The sequence below is a fragment of the Oryx dammah genome, unplaced genomic scaffold (genome assembly GCF_014754425.2).
Source record: "Oryx dammah isolate SB20612 unplaced genomic scaffold, SCBI_Odam_1.1 HiC_scaffold_13, whole genome shotgun sequence".
NCBI lineage: Eukaryota > Metazoa > Chordata > Mammalia > Artiodactyla > Bovidae > Oryx > Oryx dammah.
The window spans coordinates 17,667,523-17,677,000 of record NW_024070197.1 but is presented as its reverse complement, the minus strand read 5'-3'; the positions used below and the strand labels follow the sequence as shown (position 1 = coordinate 17,677,000).

General features: G+C 39.1%; 1 pseudogene; it reads right to left on the bottom strand.

The window, feature by feature from the left end:
* Window positions 1–8,084: 8,084 nt before the first annotated feature.
* LOC120872500 overlaps window positions 8,085–9,478 on the bottom strand; it is a 19,201-nt pseudogene continuing 17,807 nt past the window's right edge.

Genomic DNA, 9,478 nt, shown 5'->3' with positions numbered 1-9,478 from the left:
CAATTAGAGACTGTATACCCCCTAGGGGTATTAAAAAGCAGAGACATTATTTTGCCAACAAAGGCCTGTCTAGTCAACGCTATGGTCTTTCCAGTAGTCATGTATGGATGTGAGAGTTGGACTATAAAGAAAGCTGAGCACCGAAGAATTGATGCTTTTAAACTGTGCTGTTGGAGAAGACTCTTGAGAGTCCCTTGGACTGCAAGGAGATAGATCCAACCAGTCCATCCTAAAGGAGATCAGTCCTGAGTGTTCATTGGAAGGACTGATGTTGAAGCCGAAACTCCAATACTTTGGCCACCTGATGCGAAGAACTGACTCATTTAAAAAGACCCTGATGCTGGGAAAGACTTAAGGCAGGAGAAGGGAACGACAGAGAATGAGATGATTGGATGGCATCAATGACTCAATGGACATGAGTTTGGGTAAACTCTGGGAGTTGGTGATGGACAGGGAGGCCTGGCGTGCTGCGGTCTATGGGGTAGCAAAGAGTCGAACATGACTGAGCGACTGAACCAACTAACTCACTGACTTCTTAGAGGACCAGTCCCATATAATTCCACAGGAACTCTTAATCAAAATTACTCCCTCAGTTCTGTGGCAATTATCCCACTTAATACAATCTTGTTTTTCAGTCCACAGCTTGTGGTGCTTGCATAAAGGTCTGTCTGATTTGGTGTCATTACTGGGTTCTGAGTTGTTATAAGCAAAACTCAGACCAGAGAGATGTAACTGAACCTTAGTCTAGTTGCTATTTAAAGAATTAGTGGACAGCCAGGCTTGCATAGATAATTTACGACATCCTGTAGCTGGTCCTACACAAATTGGCCAGGATTCATACTATAAGTAACATTGAAGGGAGTCCCTTCCTCTTGTTTAAAAAGAGGAAGGTGTGTATCTTCAGGTCCTGGTATCCAGGAAGAATCATTGATACAAATGGGGATCACAGAATCCCCCAAACCAATGGGTTTTAGTAATGGGGGGTTAGGTGTGTATGCCCAATAAGTATAATTTTTAGATTCAGCTGTTGCTAAGGGTATACTCACTGTGGCGGTGATAAGAGCAAACACGGCAACAGCCAGATTGTTAGGACTGACAGCTTTCCCTTTATTTTCTAAGATCTCCTCTGATTTCTGTGTTAATCTTTTAATTTGTCCCCAAGTGGGGATCTTGTTCCAATTTGTCGATGGGAGGGGAATCGTTGTTTGTTTCAGACTCAGATCCTTGAAACTCATTACTGGGGGGCTCTACGTCCTTTGCAAAGCATCTCTTCTGTGGGAGTTCATTCATGATATGGTTTCAGATGATGTGAGGGAATCTAAACAGGTGTTTCTGAATCACCTGGCGAAACACAAGTGAAACCCCTTCCCCAGGTTATCAGATTCCCCTATGCCTTGTGTGCGTTACTGGATCAAACCACCAAACAGGTGGTTTGGGGGCAAATTTCTTTTTGTTCCTTTGTAAAATGTCATTCTGCTGCAGTGAAATCATCATCTTGAAGCAAAAAATTTAGAGTGAATAATGCTTTATATAACTTTTGCTGTGAGGGAAGTGACATTCCATCTCCCCTTTTTGTTTTTGTAACATTTCTTTAAGAGACATTATAGCTCATTCTACAATAGCTTGTCCTTGGGGATTATAGGGGATTCCTGTATATTTTATAGACCAAGCCTTTAAAAAATCCCTAAAAGCAGAACTAGTCTAAGCCAGGCCATTGTTTGTTTTTATATTTTGTGAGAGGCCCATAGTAGCAAAGTAGCTACACAAATGTGAAATAACATGTCTTGTAGATTCTCCAGAGCAAGCAGTTCCCCAGATAAATTTCTAGTATCAACCATGATATACACATAAGCAAGCTTTCCAGAGGATGGAATGTGAGTTACGTTCATCTGCTAGATCTGATGTGGCTTCAGGCCACAGGGATTAACCCCCAGGGCTTCTGTTGGAGAGGTGGTTATCACAACCATCTGACGCTTAGAACAAGTCTGCACAATGTTAAGCTTGAGCCAAAGTGATGTGAAACTTGGTTTTTAAACATTTTGAATTACAATGTGTCAGGTCATAAAAGGCTGATGCCTCTGTAAAGACTGGAAGTAAAAGGGCATCAGCTTGAGCATTTCTTTCTGTTAAAGGCCCTGGTAAATTAGTACTAGCCCAAATATGAGTAATGTAGAATGGAAACTGTCAAGTGTCTAATCACCTGTTGTAAATTTGTGAAAAGTGTATACAATGTGGATGGGATAGTATCCTTAATAGTTGCTGTTTCTATATGTTTAGTGACATGTACAGAATATTGAGAATCAGATAAGATATTAACTGCTAGGGGAATATTTTGTAATGCGTGCGTTAACAGCCAGAACTTCTGCTTGTTGTGCAGAATATTCAGGTATTTCAATAACTAGCATAAATGCGCCTGTATATCCTGCTTTTCCTTGGCTAGTGCCATCTGTAAAAATGAGAAGAGTGGATGGAACAGGGTTGACACTAGTAATTCTAGGCAAAATCCATCTTATTTGTTCTAAAAACTGCAAGATAGGCAAATCAGAATAGTGGTTGTCAATTTGTCCAACATAGTCAGCTAAAGCTAGTAGCCAAGATAATGAATTTTGAAGAGAATGTTTTAATTCTTTGGAGGTTAGTGTAGTGCAAATAAGGCAGGGATACTGTCCAGTAAGCTGTTGAACACACTCTCTTCCTTTTAGAATTATAGTGGCTATCATATCTAAATAAGGGGTAACAGATTTTGTTTGTGAATTAGCTAAGAATATCCATTCAAGTATTAAAGGAGTTTGCATAATCAACCCAGTAGGGGAATGAGGGGTAGGAAAGACAAACAACTGGAAAGGCTCTAAAAGGTCTATTCTATTTGGCAGTTTTGTACAGCTTGTTCTATAATTGTTAGTTCTTTCTCAGCCTCAGGAGTTAGCTGTCAGGAGCTATTAAGCTCTGGATTTCCTCTTAATAGAGAGAATAAATGGGATAAAGAATAGGTTGGAATCCCCAAGTTAGGTCAAATCCAGTTAATGTCTCCTAGTAATTTTTGTAAGTCATTTAGAGTTTTAATTGAGTCTCTGTATACTTGCACATTTTGTGGTTTGATTATAGTACAGGTGACTATATTTCCTAAGTACTGAAAAGGTTCAGTGTATTGAAATTTATCAGGAGCTATATACAAGCCAGCACATTCCAAGCATTCCTTTAGCTTTAAAAACAATTCCTGCAGGTTATCAATTTCAGGTAAGGCACATCGTATATCATCCATAAAATGAATGATATATGCATGAGGGAATTGCTGTGGCACTGGGTGTAAAGCCTTGGCTACAAAATTTTGACAAATAGTGGGACTGTTAAGCATACCTTGAGGTAATACACTCCATTGACATCTTTTATGTGGCTCTTTTAAATTAATGGAAGGAACTAAAAAGGCAAATCTAGATTGATCATCAGGGTATAAAGCAACAGTGAAAAAACAATCTTTGAGGTCAATAACAAACAAATGCCAATACTAGGATTAGGTAGGCCAGGCTGTAAAGCACCCATTGGAAGAGTAACAGCATTAACAGTGCTCAGATCAGTAAGCGTTCTCCATTTACCAGATTTCTTTTGTATAATGAACACTGGAGAATTCCAAAGGATAGAGGATTCAATAATATGTCCCTTGTTAAGTTATTCATTAACCAATTCATGTAAAGCCTCCAATTTTTCTTGCTTTAGGGGCCACTGCTCTATCCACACAGGTTGATCAGTTTTGCAATTAAGAGGTGTGGGTGGAGGTGGAGGAAGACTAATATGAGCAGTGGCCACTAGTGAAAAGGAGGCAGCTTAAAATCTTGAGCAGCCAAAGGGTAAATTCTTCCTTGTTGATTTTTGCCCAGTCCCAATCCTGGTATATAACCTTGATTGAACATAATTTGGCGATTGACCTCATTATATTGATTTGGAGGAATATATATCACAGCATGCCATTGTTCCAAAAGATCACAACCCCATAGCGTGATAGGTATATTAGCAATATAAGGTTAGATAGTAGCTGGTTGTTTATCAGGCCCTGAACAAGACAATACCATAGTGCTTTTAGTCCTTGTGCCTGTCCCAAACCTACAATAGATATTGGAACAGGCCCAGCTGGCCATGCTTTAGCCCAATGTTGAGAGCAGATGATAAAAACATCATCTCCAGTATCTATTAAACCTTGAAAGTTTTTGTCACTTACATTGACATAAGTGGGTCTGGACTCCAAAATCTTTTCAGTGAGAAAAATAACAGCCTGGCCTGTGCTTCCAAATCCCCCAGAGCCCCGCTTTTTGTTTGAATGTCCTACACCCACATAAGGTAGAATTAAAAGCTAAGCAATCCTATCCCCTTTAGAAACCTTCCAAGGAAGAGTAATAGAGACCATAACCTCCAATTCTCCTTCATAATCACTGTCTATAACTCCGGTATGAATTTGAACTCCCTGGGAAGTCAGTCCCGATCTTCCTAACAATAATCCAACTGTCCCCTGTGGAAGTGGTCCAAATATTCCTGTTGAAATAATAGTTGGTGTCTCTCCAGGAGTAACAATAAAATCCTGACTACTACTTATATCAAGGGCTGTTTCCTTGGGTTGCTGGGGATAATTCCATGACATGGCATGGTAATTCTGACTGTTGCTGGTGGGAGTAGTTGGGAGACATTTGAAGAGTCTGAACAGAATAGGCTCCCTTGTTTGTCAGGGTTGGGAGCTTGCCCCAGAGGCCATTTCCCAAAGGTGGGGAGCCATCCATATGAAATTTAGAATACAATTGATTTGCCCAAGGATTTCCTTTTTTACATTCTGGGAAAGGCCAGAAACATTCCCCTTTTGTGAATTGCCTTTTTGAATTTACATTCAACTCTTTTATGTCCAGGTTTCCCACAATTAAAACAAGTGCTAGGGGAATTTAGAAAGTCATAATCCAGTGATAGCCTGAGCTAATAAATCAGCTTTAAAGGATTCAGTTCCCACTCTCTGGTAGAGCTTAACATAATCATTCAAACTAGCTATTCCTTTAAAAGGGTTCATTACTTTCTTGCAATCAGTGTTAGTATTATCATAAGCCATAGTATGACATCTGCCACCTCGCATTTGTAACTTGCCATTGGACTGCCTCGTGTAATCAGGCAATAAATTCAGTATAGGGCTTCTTAGGCCCCTGGAGAATTTTTTGAAAGGAAATAGAAGTCTGGCTTTTTGATTCTATTTTTTCCCAGGCCCTCAAGCAACACCTTCACAATTGTTCTATGGCTTGATCATGTATAAATATTTGATCTTGCACTCTCCCCTCTGGACCTATCCCCGTAAGTTGTTACAATGAAATAGGCATACTATGAGTCTGATTATGTGCAGCCAGAGTCTCAGCAGGATCCTGCCACCAAGTTCTAAATTGAAGAAATTCCCTTGGGGCTAAGTGTTTTTGCTAATGTCAACCAATCGGCTGGAATGAGGCGATTGCCCTCTGCCACACCCTTAACTATTCCCACCGTGAATGGAGAATTTACACGATAATTTTGTAGTGCTTGTTTTAATTCCTTTAGGATTTTAAAAGGAAAAGGTTCATAAATAACCTCGTAGACTCCATTAGGGTTATTAGGATCGACACCAGGCGCTCCCATGAACAGTCACGGGAAAGGCAGTATGAAAAGCCTTCAAATCTCCTTCCCGTTGTGCTGGCAAAATTCCTTTCTGTATGGATGAAAGATGAGGAGTGGGCACAGACTCTGGACTGAAGATGTTCCCTGCAAAAGCAGGTGCATGGTGGAGGACAAGGGGAAGGAGGCAGAGGAAAAAAAAAATCCCTCATCATCCTCCTCGGGAGCTGAGGGAGCAAGGTTTTGCAGATGACTTGCCGTTTCCCTCAGACTCCACATATTCTGGACTTTGAGGTTTTTCAAGAGTCATCATCACCTTCATCAAAAGAATCACAAGTCTGCAAAGGTTCCAGTACTGACTTAATTAACACCCACATACTCCAAATAGAAACAGGGAGCAGAGTTCCTTTTGCATGTTCTTTGACTTTCAAATCTAAGGTCCTTATTGATGGGAACCAGCAGCAATATTTATCCATGCTTACAACTATTCTAACAATCACCCTTCACTAACAGAAGCTCCTCCCACCTTCAAGAGCTGTCTTAATAAACAAGTATATGGGTGACAGTGTTCTGCACTCTCAACAGTTCCCATTTTAACCCTGATTAAATGCCTGAAGGACTTATCAGCGGGAATTTTCAGAGGCCTCTCAACCATCCCAGGTTCTGCATCACTGTAGTTTCTTTCTCTGGTAGCAGTCTTTCACTCAGCCCCATGTAAGGGTGCCAATTGTTGTCCTAATGGTCCGGGAGTGAGTGATAAGAATGAAGACAGACACGAAATCTGGTGCAATGGGTCAGGGGTCCCTGCAGCCTTTATTGGACTGAGGTGCAGAGTCCACTCCGAGTCCAGCTTTTATTCCTAATATGCAGACTACAAGACTTTCTCAGATCTTATCTTTCTCAAGACAAACACTGTGTTAATCACATACTCCTAAATGTCATAGACTACACTGACATAGTCCAGATCTCCTTGTTTTTATCCCAGGCCATTCCCTTCTGGGCTAGTCTTGGGAACAACTGGCAATTGCTTAGGCAGCAATCATGCCTGGTGCCAACCCAGTGTTCCAAGATCCATGCTTTCATGATCCCAGTCATACTCCCTTCTGGATCTGACCTTGGGGTTTGTAACAAGGTGATTATTCTTAAGAAAAACATGAAAGATAATCATTAACAAAGCTTCTTAATATATGCTGTGTTTCCAGGTGCTGTTCCTGTGATTTCTCAAATTTCTCAAGGCTGTGAAAGTACGTTATTAGGAACTCCCACTACACAACTGGACACCCATAAGCCAAAACAAACAAGAACATGAAGCTAAAGCTTATAATATATGCAAATATTAACTCAAAATGGATCACTTAACTGCAAAACATAAAACCATGAAAACTTTAGGAAAACATAAAAGAAGATCTCTGAGATCTGGAGCTAGACAAGGAGTCCTTAGATTTGACACCAAAACCAAGATCCCTAAAAGTAAAAAGTAATAAGCCAGACCTTATCAAAATTAAAAACTTTTGCTCTTCAAAAGACCTTGCTAAAAGGATGAAAAGATAGGGTATGTACTGGGGAATTTTTTTTGCAAACTACATATCTAACAAAGGACTAGTATCATCTAGAATAAAGAAAGCACGCTCACAATCCCAACAGTTTTTTTAAAAAAATATTCAACTAAAAAATGAAGGCGTAAAAGACAAAGTCATATCACCACAATGGGTAGAGACGGCAAAAAAGCACAGCATCATGAGCCACTAGGGAAATGGAAATTACAACCACAAAGAGATTATCACTATACACCTATCAGAATGACTAAGATAAAAAGTGAAAAAGTCAAATGCTGGGAGAGCTACTGAGAAAAACTGGGTCACTCATGTTCCTGATGAAAATATAAAATGGAAAAGCCACTTTGGAAAATGATTTGTCCATTTCTTGTAAGAGAAGCATTCATTTAAACCTACTCTCTTACATGTTTATACCAGAGAAATGGAAATTTATGTTCATGCAAACACTTATACAAAAATGTTCAAAAGCAGCTTTATTTTTAAGAGCAAAATATTTTTCTCCCTTTAGGGTTCACTTTTAGTAAGAATTTTGATTCAGAACAAACTATAATTGCACATTAATTATACTAGAATGTTTTGTTCCAAAATGACTTTATCTGACAGTAAAAGTGATGAAAGATTTACCTTGTGTACTCTATTTGTCTCTGGTGGCCCTGATGGTAAAGAATCTGCCTGCAATGTAGGAGATTTGGGTTTGATCCCTGGGTTGGGAAGATCCCCCAGAGAAGGGAATGGCAACCCACTCCAGTATTCATGCCTGGAAAATTCCATGGACTGAGGAGCCTGGAAAGCTATCGTCCATGGGGTTGCCAAGAGTCAGACGTGACTGAATAACTAATACTTCACTCTCACTGTATTTGTAAAGTCTCCTTCTCTTTTGAATTATGTAATATGATTAAAACACAAAATAAAATAATCTTTACAATAAAACATAACATTTACTAAGCACTAACTATGTAGTACACATTTCTATAGGCTTTTTATGTATTTACTCTTTTAAACTGCAGAAAACAATGATGAAATTTGTGATATCAATGTATTAGTAAGGAAGAAACTAAAACAAACAGGGGTTAAGTAACTTTCCCAAAGAAACACCCAGACAGTAAATGGTGGAGCTGAAATGATGCTGAACAAAAGAATGATGCTGAACAAGAGAACCTTACCTTTTAGGGTTGAGCTCTCATATGAATCACTGTTTAGCAAAGACTGAAATATGATGGAAAGTAATTCTGCACTTATATTAATTTAGCCTTTTTAAACTATAAATTCTCTGAAGGTGAGTTTATATAAAAAAAGGATACTCATATTCATAATTTGAATTTTCTGATATTTCAAAGTCAAATGTTATGGGTAAACATGGAAAGGATTTACTAAATTAATTTTTCACACAGTCTTTCTCCATTATGAGGTTTCTGATGTTGAGTAAGGTGTGAATGACATCTAAAGTCCTTACCATATGCATTACATTTATAAGGCTTCCACCAGAATGAATTCTCTGATGTTAAGTTGTGATTGACAATTAAAGGCCTTCCCACATTAGTTACATTTGTAGGTTTCTCACCAGTATGAATTCTGATAGTAAGTTAGCTGTGAGCTATAAATAAAAGTCTTACCGCATTCCTTACATTCATATGGTTCCCAGTATGAAATATCTGATGTAGCTTAAGTTGTGAGGCACAAAATAAAGATCTTCCCACACAGCTTACATTCCTAGGGATTCTCACCTGTATGAATTTTCTGATGTCGAGACAGTTGTGAGCCATAAGCAAAGGCCTTTCCACATTCTTTACATTCATAGGGTTTCTCACCAGTATGAATCCTCTGATGCCGAGTAAGATATGAGCTACAAATAAAGGCTTTCCCACAGTCCTTACATTCAAAGGGTTTTTCACCAGTATGAATTCTCTGATGCCGAGTAAGATATGAGCTACGAAAAAAGGCTTTCCCACATTCCTTACATTCAAAGGGTTTTTCACCAGTGTGAGTTCTTTGATGTTCAGCAAGATGTGAACCACAAATAAATGATTTCCCACATTCTTCACAGTCATACGGTCTCTCACCAGTATGAATTCTCTGATGTTCAGTAAGTTGAAAGCGACGAATAAAGGACTTTCCACATTCATGACATATGTAGGGTTTCTCACCAGTATGAAGTCTCTGATGTTGAGAAAGTTGTGAACTCTGTGTAAAGGCCATTCTACATTCTTTACATACATACGGCTTTTCACCAGTATGAATTCTCTGATGCTGAGTAAGATATGAGCCACGAATAAAGGCTTTCCCACATTCCTTACATTCAAAGGGTTTTTCAC